Source organism: Panthera tigris, chromosome B4, assembly GCF_018350195.1.
Source record: "Panthera tigris isolate Pti1 chromosome B4, P.tigris_Pti1_mat1.1, whole genome shotgun sequence".
Lineage (NCBI taxonomy): Eukaryota > Metazoa > Chordata > Mammalia > Carnivora > Felidae > Panthera > Panthera tigris.
In genome coordinates this window covers 69269942-69283091 of record NC_056666.1, presented here as the reverse complement: position 1 = coordinate 69283091, position 13150 = coordinate 69269942, and the positions used below count along the sequence as shown (strand labels likewise).

The following is a 13150-nucleotide window of genomic DNA, read 5'->3' as shown; positions in this document are numbered from 1 at the left end:
ATAGCCTCCAGATCCACTCAGACCTCACTTTTATCCCTGACAAACAGCTTCTTCACCATGATCACCTTCAGAGAAAGATTTTCCTTTGAAAATCCTGGTTTTCTTCTCTTTCTAGACCAGCCACTCCCACCATTAGCCCGGGGATTGTGTTTTGTCTCTGAGGAACCTAACTTCCAATTTCACTGCTCCTCATTCTCCGGGGTTGATGACATAGATCTTCTATGACTTTACATTTATTTTTGTGTCTTAAAAATTCTTCAGTGTGGCCCACAACAGGCCGTTAATGATTTGGTTGTGTCTTAAAGGGTTGGGTTTGGAGCTGTGTGCGTGGGCGTCGGATCAGACAGTTGCGCACATGGAACCCCAGGTCATGCCAGTGCAGGGGGCAGTACGTCAGCATCTGACTGACAGGAGAAGAGTCCACTCCTGTGGCCTGGTTCCTGCACTTTATCAAAATCACAATGGTTGCTCCAGCAAGCCATCTTCATCATGCTCAGTCCTGTGAAATATCAGTGATGGGGAGATGGTGCTCTCAAGAAGCGTCTGCTCTAGACACAAGACCGACATACTCAAAATTGTGACAACTCAAGAGAGGGTATCGTGTGTTGTGGTCTCCATTGATCCGGCGGTCCATCATGACTGTTTCACTGAACTGTGTGGGGCTGAGCTTGGCAGGAGGAGAATGAAGGCAGTTGGGACAGCTCTTTGAAGGAGCTAGAAACACCAGAAGGTCTATTTCTCAAAAATGTGTCTCTTCCATACACTGATATTAACCAAAAGAGTGGCTCCAGCCCACCCTTATTGGTGTAGGCGCTGAGTGGAAAGGAACGCTTCTGGGTTATCTCAAAGCTGTGTGCCAATAAGAAGAAAATCACATCACTCCAGTGGATACCATTTTTTTTAATGTTTATTTGTGAGAGGGAGAGAGAATGAGAGAGAGAGAGAGAGACAGAGCACAAGTGGGGGAGGGGCAGAGAGAAAGGGAGACACAGAATCCGACGCAGGCTCCAGGCTCCGAGCTGTCAGCACAGAGCCCGACCACGCGGGGCTCGAACTCACAAACCGGGAGATCATGACCTGAGTCGAAGTCGGACGCTCAACCTTCTGAGCCATCCAGGTGTCCCATACGATTTCTGATTAGGAAAGAAAATAAGCTGTAATTTGGGTGGTGGGACTCACCTGAATAAGGTGGGAGTCTAAGGACATACAGAGGGTCCTGCAGCAGTGGATGCACAGCCTAGAAGCCCTTGCTCAGGGAACATCTCCCGGGCCCACAGCAAATCATGTCCTGAAGTAAGGTAGCCGGCAGATCACAGTGAGTGGCTAGACAGAGCCCCAGAGAGGGAACAGCCAGGTTAGGCAAAGGGTCATGAAACAGCACGATATGGCTGGAAGCCAGCAGTTACAGAGTCCAGGGTCAGGTAAGACAGGTGGTGGTGACAGAGCTGGAGAAGTCCCCAGGAGCTGACATGGAGGCCTTCACTGCCAAGAAGCCGTGGAGATGTTGGGCAAACTGTGAAGAAGGGACTTTAAAGCAAGATGAAGCTGGTCGCATTTGTAGTGGTCAAGTGAAGGAGAATGACTAGAGAGGAGACGGTGTGAGGAAACGAGTCAGGCTCCTGTGGTAGCCCCGAGTGGCGGTGGCCACAGCCTCGGAGGGAGGGGGGACAGAGCCAACCGGGAAAGCTGAAAAGACACAAAGACCTGATAAGTGAGGGTAGGCAGGCAGGAGGGCCTGTGATGATTGGTTGGTGGCTTACTCAGAGTATTGGTGGTACCAGAATGAGACAGGAACAGAGGAGGACATCAGGTATTGGTTTGGAGGTAGGTGGGGCACATGATTTAGAAGTTTAAGCTTTCTGGAGCGCCTGGGTGCTTCAGTCAGTTGAGCGTCCTACTTCTGCTCAGGTCACGATCTCGTGGTTTGTGAGTTCGAGCCCCACATCAGGTTCGCTGCTGTCAGCACAGAGCCCACTTCTGATCCTCTATCTCTGTGTCTCTCTGCCCCTCTCCTGCCATCTCTCTCTCTCTCTCTCTCTCTCTCTCTCTCAAAAATTAAAAAAAGAAAAAAAAAGAAAAAGAAATTTGGGCTTTCTAAAGAGATTCCAGGTTAGCCAGGTAGTGTTCCTATCAGATCTCATAAGCCAAAAAGAATAAATGACCTAAGTGATGATAAACTTCACAAGATTGCTTTAAATATTAAAACTGAAATTTTTAACCTCAAATTAGTTGACATACTTTTTTTTTTTAAAACAAATACAAATAAAGAAAAACAGAATCAATGGACTGATCGTTGAGATATAAAAAGGAGTACTGTATGTGCAAGGTCTGAGTCAGGTTCTGTGGAGAATTGAATGTGAACAAGACAGCAAATATTTATTGAGAATCCTGTATGTACCGGGCAACGTGCCTGATACACCAGGCCTGTGTATCTATCACTAAACAAAACAGACAGGCTCCCTGTCCTTCGCCCCTCTAGAATTCAGTGTAAACTCAGTGTTGAAGAGACTACTGCTGTGAGCATAAAGGACAAAGGAAATATTAAAAGTAACTTCTATCAAAAGGCAGTTACTCATCTGGAACTACGCGATTCAAGACCAATAGAACAATGAGAATTCCAAATCCTGTCCCTGGCACAATCTAATTAAAGCTTGTAAACCAGTCTCCACTACAAAATCACCTCGCTTAAATTCCCACGGTTGCAGAAAGGGACTTGGGATCTCAGATAAGATAAAGAAATGTTATGGAAAACTTTGCTGACCTTTTTCTTTTTGGCAAGAGGCTTCTGGCTGCTTGAAACAATTCTTTGCTGACACCTCTCTAAGAACACCTTGATTAATTCAGCACACAGTAACAGTGTTAAAAGCTGGCATGCCTTTGTTGGTCCAGATTCTCCCTTGAGGAAAATCAACCATTTTAGTTGGTGGAGAGTTTAAATAGCGTGAGAAAATACATAGGTTTGCAAAATAGCTTTGCATATATAGTTCATGAAATAAAGCAGCAAATGCTCCATAATTTTAAAATTTAAGACAAAGCAGTATCTATTATTTAGATGTTTTGTATAAAACATGAACTGCGAGATTGTAGACCCCCCCACTTAACATACCAGTGTCATTTTCAATGCCATTTTGACCTTTGTAGTAGGAGTTGGGTATTTCTTCTACATAGATTATCTTCCAACCTGAAAATCATGTGCCTGTTTCTTTCACAGTGATGGACTCTGAGCTCTTTAACACTAGGGGATGTAAATGCTGTGTTTTAAAGGTGAATATCAACAGGGAGATAAAGTTTGAGCTTAGAAATGTAAATCCTGGGCATCGTCGGGATGGCTTATTGGGTAGAAAGTGTGGCTCTTGATCTCTGGGTCATGAGTTTGAGCCCCACGTTGGATGTGGAGATTACTTAAAATAAAAAAATGTAAATCCGTCAGGTCACCTTGAGTTTGTCTCCCATGGGCAGTGAAAAGTATTTGCTATTTCAAGTTAGAGTTCACATCAAGGCTAAACTGTCGGTTCTGTTTCAAGTAAACTGTGGGAATGTGGATTCATTTAGGAATGTCCGCACCCCATCTGCCTCCCTAACCCCCACCATACACAACGGGCCGCCACAGAGTCCAGTTCCTTCACCCTCAGACACATGGTCTGGTTTTCTCTGCCCTTGACTGCTGAGGCAGCTCCTAAGCTCTTCCCATCTAGCTTCCCTGCACTGCTCTTTCTGCCCTCCCTCTAATTAGGGCATAGATACAAATCACGTACCTCTTTGCTTGAACTTCTGTGGCTCCCATTGCCCCTAGAGTAGCTTAAAGGGCTGCTTTCCTTTGGGCACAGTCTCCAGCCCCTCCCTCCTACCTTCCAGTCCTCCTATCACATTACCATGGGCTTACCAGGAGCTGCTCCCTCCCTTGGTCCTCAGGCTTTGATTGGCTCAACCTGGCCGAGGGGCCCTGTTCCCTACCCCAACTCCACTCCAGTAATTACCCTGATCAACTCCTAATCCCTAAAGGCCTGGATCGAAGCTTCCCCCACCTCCACACTTCCTTGATCTTCCAGAATGGATTGATCAGCATTTCCTCTTATTCCTTTATTAGAATTTTAACCACCCCTCTACAGTAGTGTAATCACAGTGTTGCATGTTTCAAAAAATGAAACTCTTTGCCCCCCTCATCTTGTGTATTTTCCTGTGCCTTCTTTTTGAAGTAAATCAAGATACAAAGAGAATATGAAGTTTAGAATAGGAAATCCTTAACTCAAGGGGAGGGAGGATCTCGGTGTGACAGTATGGCCCTTCAAGAGATATCTTTTGAGTCAACCGAAGAATAGATCAGTGACTCAGCGGATGGATGCAGGAGGCCTCAGTTGGGGCAGCTCCTGAGCCAATACTTGTGAGTCCTTGGGAAGGTAGGACTGTTGCAGCCCCTTCCCAAAGTATTGTCAATAAATGCAGCAGGGATCTCACTATTAAAGTTTGTGACTGACAGGAAGATACAGGAGGGGAATTATGTGTTCATGTCTTTTCCCATATCAACTAATAATTAAATCAGGAGCACCACTTTCGGCTTCAGAGATTTTCTTCCTTATGGTAATACTGTAGTATCTTCTCTTTATTGTTTCTTAACCTGTAAAAGTTTTATTTGATCCTCATAAAAAGAAAAACGTTATAAATAGTATGAAAATACATTTATTTTACAAATGTAAATTAAAAACTGATACAGTTTCCTATAATTTGCCTTCCCTTAGAAACCATATTAATGGTTTGGTATTTATGGTTTTGGTATTTATAGTCCTCTAAATAGTTTTGCTGTGCATATACTAGCCTATAACAATGCGATCATACTACATAATGTGTCTTTATGTCTTTGATATCTTTATGTTATAGATCTGTCAGTATTTATCGGAAAATTAATTCTTCATTCCTTAACATGTTGGTAGTGAAGTCTGAGGAATGTTTGTATTAAACCACAGATCTACAGGAGTCGAGAAAGTTGAAGAACTTAAAGCCAAGGTGCTTGAATACTAGTTTAATTATCTGTCCATGAAAACTAACACACATTTCCTGGGTGTGGGGAAGGGGCATTTCAGAAAAGGTGGGAGAGGGGGTGGGCAAAGATAGCTGCCCCGTTTTTACTGCAAGTTGTAAGCCAGAGCACGAGTGAAATGAAAGGATCTGATGATGCCCTGTTCTCCCTCCCAGCCTGGGCTGTGGACTCCAGACATCACAGCTGGAAACACCTATCTGGCGTTAGTGTCCTAACTAGCTATTATTGAGTTTTTAAGAGACTCAGAAAATACTAGAACTGGTGGAGGCTCCAGGAGCATCTAGTTTGAGGTGAGGGAGCCTGAGGGCTGACCTGGAAGCCCTTGCTGGGGGGAGCGGGGGGGGGGGGGGGGCGGGAGAGGGGTAGGTATTTGTGGGAGGGGTTTGGGGAGAAACCAACCCTGAGCTTCAACGGAACACTTTCCCTTGCCTCTGTTTGTATACTGAGGTTCCTATTTTAGTTGAAAAATGGATTGTGTTCCCTCTTCCAAAGTTCTAACCATTGACCTAGCCCCAAACACTAGCATTTTTAGAAATGAAAAAAAACCCGAATACCTTAGAGAAGTGATTTATCCCAGTGTGACAGAGCGAGTAAAATTGACAGAGAAGAGACATTTCAGTCTCCTGAGAGCCCAGCACATCAGGGTACTTGGATGGAGGAGTCACATCGTCTCAAAGGAGGTACGAGTTGGGGGAGGGGACGGACAGGAAGCTGGGAGGGTTGGAGTAGTAAATCTAAAGAGGGATTGGGTGTAGAAAATGTTAAAGAACCAGTGCTCTCTAATCACATTGCTTTAAATATAATCAAAGGGCGAAGAGAGTAATTGGAGGCCTAGGGGAACTGTAACCTATTATAAAACACGGTAATGCCTGTTAACTCTAGGAAGAGCTGATATCTGCCTTGGGGCCCTTCCCAGGGGGAAGAAGGCTCTAGAGACTCAGCTAATGGTAACTAGAATTCGCAAATATATAGTAACCCACTAGGTATACCTGTGCAATCTAAGGTACAACAGAAATGTTTAAAATTAACAAGAAAAAAAAATTTTACATAAACATTCAGTGGTGACAAGGATGATGAATTATTATGATTATTTTTTGAAAAATGATCTCATTTTTTAAAAAATCTGGACAAGATGTAGGATCCCATAGATTGTCATCAACTCTGTTGTCTGATTTTCCAATTAAAAAAATTATTTTAAAAGTCATTTTAATTAGAAATTACATCCTACATACAGGTGTTACTTGAGATTCTTTTAGTTACCTATCTCTTCATAGTCAGAACAGCCGAACTGCTGTCCTAGACCATGCTGTCAGTAAGACTAAAGCTGTCACCCTACTTAACATTACATATGCCAGCTGCCCCTCAGATTTACTGAGTGAGATGTCACTTGATGACTATTAGAGCCCTTGGTCTCTCTTCTCTATTAAGAAATTGAATCATTTAAATAGGCTCTTCCTAGATTTCTGACCTTTAGTTACAAATTCTTCCAAATGTCTGGGACCAAGAGCACCTCTTACTGTTCAAACTAAAACCCAGGTCTGTTTTACAAATGAAAAAACAGAGGCAAGGAACAGAAAAGACCTTAAGGTCACTATATACAAATCCCAGGAGAACCAAGAAATAGCACCAAGGTTTGCTTTATATTTTGTCCTTTATCTCTTTCCTCCAGACCCGGTAGAGTTGGCAGGCATTTGACACACAGAGTGCTGCCTCTTTATTTCTTTGCCTTTGGCATTTTTCTGTTTTTTGTTTTTGTTTTTGTTTTTTTTCCTATCATAGTCTCTTCCATTAGGACACTGTAGTTCAGTGTGGTTTTAGGTTAGAGACGGAGTTACTTGTCCAGGTATGGTATATCTGTAAGGCCTGAGAAGAATGTCCAAAACTCATTTGTTCATTTAACTCATGTTTATTGAGCTTGTCTGCTATGTGCCAGGAGTGATTCTAGGTGCTGAGAATACAGTAGCGAATCCTGGAAGTCCCCGCCTTCTAGGGGAAGAGAAAGAAAGCGAACATGAACAACTAGGCATATAATAATGTCAATCAGAGCTAAGAGCTATGATGTGAATAGTGCAAACCAGAGGAAGGGATGACTTGGGGGATTAGGAACATTGGAGAAGGCCTCTTTCAGGAGGTCACAGTACAGCAGAGACCAGGATGGGATGAGGGAACCAAGTCCTGTGAATTTCTGGGCTTCCTTTCTCAGCCTCCCCTCAAGTGTGATCTGCAAGCAATGAATATTCCACCTGGCTGAAACAAAAGGGTGCTGGTTGGGGGCCTTGCTTCCCATCCTGCATAAGTTCACCCTTGCCGATAACAATGCCTTTCAGACCAGACCAAAGTCTGTTGCATTCAGTTGGAACATTAGTAAAAGCTTTTAACTCTCTCCAAAGTGCTTCAGCACTAAAAACACTGACAATAGGCAATAAAGCTGACAGTACCTGCTGAAATTGTAACAAACGGTATTTACAAATAACGGCCTTAGAGGAAGCACACTTAACAATGGCTGACATTTAATACTGATAAGTGTTGCTATCGGTTTGTGGCCTTGGCTGATGTGTAGCTGCCCTTTGAAAGCTGTTTCCGGGGCGTCTGGGTGGCTCAGTCGGTTGTGCGACCGATCATGATCTTGCGGTCTGTGGGTTCGAGTGCCGCGTTGGGCTCTGTGCTGACGACTCGGACCCTGGAGCCTGCTTCGAATTCCGTCTCCCTCTCTCTGCCCTTCCCCCGCTCACACCTTTCTCTCTCTCTCTCTCCCCCGCCCTCTCTCAAAAGTGAATGAACATTAAACAAATTAAAAGCTGTTTCAAAAAGGATCCACCTGGCTTAAAGCATTGGTCTGCTGATACTTCCTTTATCATAATGATATGATAGTTTAGGATTTCATTTAAGTCTATGACTGACTGCACTTTTGTCCTATAGATGCTGTCAGTTGATGATGTCCCTGAGGAAGCCCAAACAGAATGAAATAGGAAAAAGGAAATCTGCCCTAGGTCTTCACGGCTAATTTCACAGGTCCAGGGAGGAAAGTGGTAACTTTGGAAGTCCTCCATCCACCCTCCGCAAACCCCCACACAACCTGAGGGCCAGAGGAGCTCTGTATCACACCTGTTGAGAAACAGCCTTCAAAACTAGACCCTGAATTGGCCGAAAAAGTCTATTTGAATCACAAATCCTGTTGTTTGAAGCGGTATTTCCAAATTACTCTACCAACAGAGCCACAAATTTTTTGTCTCTGCCACTTTAAAGCAATAACTTAAAAAGGGAGCTTCTCGGCAGCTGCCATGCTTTAAGGCAGAGATAACAGAAACTGGCTACGGAGTTGTTGGCTGCTCTATTTATGGCAACTTGTTTGTGTATTTTTAAATCACAGTTACAATGGACTATTGTTCAATTGAATAATACTGTAGAAACATATATGTTACAAATCACTCTCCCGAGGAATCCTGGTGGTTCAAGGATTCTTTTTTTTTAATCTTAATAAAAAGGTAGGATACCTAAGGAACCAGTGACCATTTTAAGTTGCTTTTATTTAACAGCACTTTATAAACTGACACAACTCTTAAGTATTTAAATAATGCATCTTTCTCTCTCTCCCTCCCTTGGGATTTTATCACCTTGTGATAAGACTATTGTAGATATTAAAACTTGTAGTTCAGAAGACATCCATACCTCAGGTGCTGATTATACTAATCTATCATTTCTTTTTTTGACTTGCTTTGAGGCACTGTTTTTGCTTCTTTTGGTCCTTTCTGTAGACAATTAATGCCAAACTTCACTTTCTTTCAGTGTATCTAGAAATAGCTCAGAAACAAGATTGGTCTTTTAAGTGTGAGGCACCTTCTTGTGTTTGAATAATGATATTCACTTAACCTGTTTGTAAAAACTCTTATGTACTTAAGTATATCCCAAGACCTGGCACCATTTCTTTTGCTGTTATTTACCGATAAAAATAAATCTCCTGCGCTAAGCAGTAGGAATCACTGCGAAATGCAGGAAAAGTCCGAAGAAGAGAATTCTCATGTTAATGAGTCCTTCCAAGTGAGAACTTGGTTAAACGTGCCATTTGCTGACATCATGTTTATGGGGCTGAGTGGAGATGATTTCTTTAAGAGGTGGCCTTGCATAATTCTCCTAGCGTTTTGTGGCCCGCGCGTGCACCTGCGGGAGGGGGAAGTTTACATAAGCGTCCCGGGGTATTTGCATCTCAGCTGCTCCTCTCACTAGGGCTCCTGGGAATGGAGCGGGCGGACGGAGGTAAGGGGCTCCAGCCGCGAGGCTGGCCAAGTGGGTGGGTAACTTTTCGAGGAATAATGTGCGCGCAGGACCTCGTGGAGACCTGCCAGGGGCACGGTCAACAGTGACAGTTCCTGGAAAGCTGGCGGCCGCGAGACCAGGCTGGGCAGGCGCCTCCTGCGGACGGTAGCCCGGAGCCCAGTAGGGCTGCGATTGCGAGCCGGGAGGCCGGCCTGCGGCGCTCCTTAGGAGGGTGGGACCAGCAGGAAGCGAAATGGTTACTTTTTTAAATGCGGGCTCTGGTTACTTTTGAAGCTCGCCGGCCGCGGGCGCAGAGCGGACACCGGGATTTTTCTCTCTCGGGTGGAGGATTCTGGAGGAACGCAGAGCTGGGGGGTGGGGGATGCGGTGGCCTGGACGAGGCGACTCAGACACGGGGGAGCAGAGTCGGCGACGCTGGCGGGGACAGAGGGTCTCCGGGGAGCTAAGGGACCTTTTTGCCGCCCTCCCCCCACCGCGGCTGGTTAGGGAGCTGCAGCCGGTGAGGATCGCCGCCTTGCACCGAAAGGGGGCTCGCTGGGGACAGCCCCAGGGGCCAGGGGTGCGTTAAGGAGGAGCGGGGGCGGCAGCGACCCCCTACCCAGCCGGTCAGGGCCGGTGCCGAGCCGCGACAGGGGGCGCGGCCCGCCGCGGTTTAACCGGGGCCCTGCGCTCGCCGCCCCCGCCCCTCCGTCCCCGCCCTGCTAAGGTCTCCTCCGGAAACGGGTGGACGAGGGTGACCTCCTGGAGGGCACTCAGCCCCGTTTTCCTTCGGGAACCTCCCTGCGCCGGGCCGCCAGCTTCGGCAGGACGCGGAGCGGTGGGCGCCTAGGGCGCGCCGAGAGGCTCCGCGGATCCGCGGGCCGCGGCGGGTGCCGGGAGGAGCCGCAGGCCGCGTTCCACCCCGCGTTTGCAGGTGGGGAGCCGCGGTCTGGCCCCGGGGCTCGATGGCAGCCGGGCAGCGGGGACTTGAACGCCGAGGGCCGCGGGGGTGCGCGCGTCACCGTGCGCCCGCCGAGAGGGGGCTTCTTGTCGGAAGTTGGGGGTAGAATCCGGGACCGGCGGCCACTCGGTATCGCCGTCAAAGCGCGGGGCGAGTGCTCTTCCTTGGAGGGGACGCTGCGCAGAGGCGCCGCGAGACTTTCCGCTGGAGGTGGGTCAGGGGGTTCGCAGGCTACTGTTGTGGCCCCTGGGGAAAGGGGAGCTGTTCTCTGCGGGCCTGGCGTCGGCGCCCAGGACGGGCTCGCTCGCTGCCGCTGGGTCTGGGGCTCGGCCTCTGGGCGCAGTAGCGGGGAGGCGGGGAAGGGGCCGGGTGGTGGGGGAGAGGGCCGCGTCCCACCCGCGGCTCGGGGCGCCCCCTTGCGGCCCGAGCAGCCACGGCCGCGCGGAGGGTAGGGCTTGCGGGGCGCCGACGCCTGCTGTAAGCTGTCTCTTCCCGGTGCGGGCCTGGGTTGACCCAGCGGAACCCCCACAGCCATCACTCGCAGCCCTATCCAGAATTAGCCTGCTGAATTTTCCCGAAGAAGGGTGACATCCTTTCCCTCCGGCTCTCCTCCCGAACCCCTTCTTAAAAAACTCAGGTTTTCACATTAATCTATGTCAGTATAAACCAGGCTATGTGTGGAATTTGTTTTTACAACTCGAGTCTTGTGACTTCTCAAACACTTTCTTGAAGTGTTTTCTCTGGAAACTTGTTTCAAATGAGTGCTGTAAGTTTCACAAAGAGGAGTGTTGTTCAGGAGCCAACAGGTGACGGGGTGAAACCTGAGTCTGTGTGTACATTGGAGTCAAGTCTGGCTGCCGTTTCCTTGGGCCGCCGTTGAAAATAGAAATTCAAAAAATCAATAGGAGACTGACTGGAACACGATTTGCGAAAAATATCTGCGTCCCCCATTATGGAAATTAACTAGTCCATTAGAGCCGTGCCTTGCGTGGTCCGCGGCACACCCCAGCATGCGTTTTGGATTTTGTCTGTATATACCGGTTTACAGCCAAAAAATCTGACCCCAGAAGCGTCGCTCTGGCAAAGGACCATGCTTTGTCATCATGTTTCCTCCTTTTGTTAGGCAGTCTGTCTTACTGTCGTGGAATGTATTTGTGCATGAAATTAGAATGCTTTGAAACCCCACAGCGTTCCACATTTCCTCTTGGAAAAATGGATAGCTTCTTGGCAATTGGATGGTACATGACAGGCCACTCAGCTGTTGGAAAATGTACAAGTTGGAGGGAGGTCTACCTGGAAAATACAGAAAATGCCAAAGGGCACATGGCTTAATGCCACTAATTGCTGGTATGAAGTTCTTTTACTGATGTTTGATGAAGCAGTGCCGTTGGATACCTTCATTATGTTTTTATTTTACAGTTATCTCAACAGTTCGTTTCAACAGAAATAAAAGTGAATTGGGCCCTGAACTTTTGTCTTTAGCAGACAATAAGCATTGCGTACTCTGTGTGTGTGAAAACTTTAAAGAGATAACAGTTTAGGATCTCTACTATGAAATTCAAACTTTGGTTATCATAGTTTTGATACCTATGGTGGCTACAGGTCTTTCTGGCTTTTTAAAAGTCTCCATAAACAAGGGGATACCTATATCCACAGGGTTGTGTATTTTGTGTGTTGAAAGGAACAGAAGTGTTACGGGTTTTTGTACTACCAAATTAGTCTGTAGTTAAATTTAATCCACCTGCATATTTAGCCCGAAGAGTTAGAGTAGCTCTTGAGTGGTTATGTGTGATCTGCATCTTTTATGTGCTAAGGCCTTGTTAACAAGCAGTTTAACAAAGAAGTTGTTAAGCAGTTTGTGGCCCTCAGGATGACACTTAGCAGCAGGGGACACCTAGGGAATGTTAGCCCAACTGAGTTCACAAATCAGTATCTGTTCTGGGTTTTGGTGATCAAAGGATTTCTAACTTCCCTGGGGATGTTCACACAAGAAATACCTTTTCGTAGGGACCCTGCAATGCCATGGTAATCTTCACATAGGAACTAGAGTGGAATTTGATTGGGAGAAGTGTTTGTAAATTAGGGGTATGACCTTAGATTTCGTATTCAATGGCAGGGACTGAAAATTATTCTGTTTTCCATTTGCATGATTTTGATTTGATTTGGTGACTTAGTCCAAAAAATGATTAATAATAGGAACCATACCAGAACTGATGTACAGTTATAACCTCAATATGTATCTGATTGAACTCCTTCTCCCCAACCCTCTCAAATCCTCATTCCCTCTGACTTGCCAGTGTAGTATTTCTGTTTTAGTACATCATCTTTCAGTCACCTAAGACTATCTTTGACCCAGATCCCCCCCTTCCTATTGGTTCCCCAAGCCACCATGTTTAGGCTCTCTTGGGAACGGTAGACAAATAGGCCCCTCCCAGGTTCCTGTTCTCTTTCCTGACCATCACTGTAGTATTAATTTTCTTTAAGACCAGCAGTGGTACTCTGCTCACATGCCTTTTGTCTTTTCCCATTGCCTTTAGGGTTAAACACAAAGTCAGCTGCCTGATCTTTTTAATTCTTGAAAGCGTCATTCAGTGCTGTCATTGCCATCTATTATTGCTTCTGTCTTCCAGCAAAACTCTCGACTCTTCACTGCCTCTGGACCTTCATATACTGTGCTGACTTATGAAACTTTTTAGGGAAAAATAGTAAAGGCTCGTTTATGTATATGTAAAGGTCGATCAAAATAGTACTCCTTAGCTATTCTGGAGGCAGCATGTAAGTGCAGTAGAAAATAAATGATCCTCAAATGACCAAAATAGCATAGCAAAATAATAGAGCTGCTTTTAATTTGCATAATACCTTCACATTTTGTGTATTATCTTATTTAACCAGTGATTACT

General features: G+C 46.2%; 1 protein-coding gene across 2 annotated transcripts in view; it reads left to right on the top strand.

Moving 5' to 3' along the window:
- The window catches only part of PRICKLE1 (prickle planar cell polarity protein 1), a 114094-nt gene that overhangs the window by 81246 nt on the left and 19698 nt on the right, over positions 1-13150 (top strand). The window contains exon 1 of one of the 2 annotated variants that reach the window (XM_015541399.2): positions 9217-9289. The exons of the other annotated variant lie outside the window; for it this stretch is intronic. The gene's annotated coding sequence lies outside the window, so the exon portion shown is untranslated. Of the gene's footprint in view, positions 1-9216; positions 9290-13150 lie in introns of those variants that run through there. 2 annotated transcript variants of the gene reach the window in all.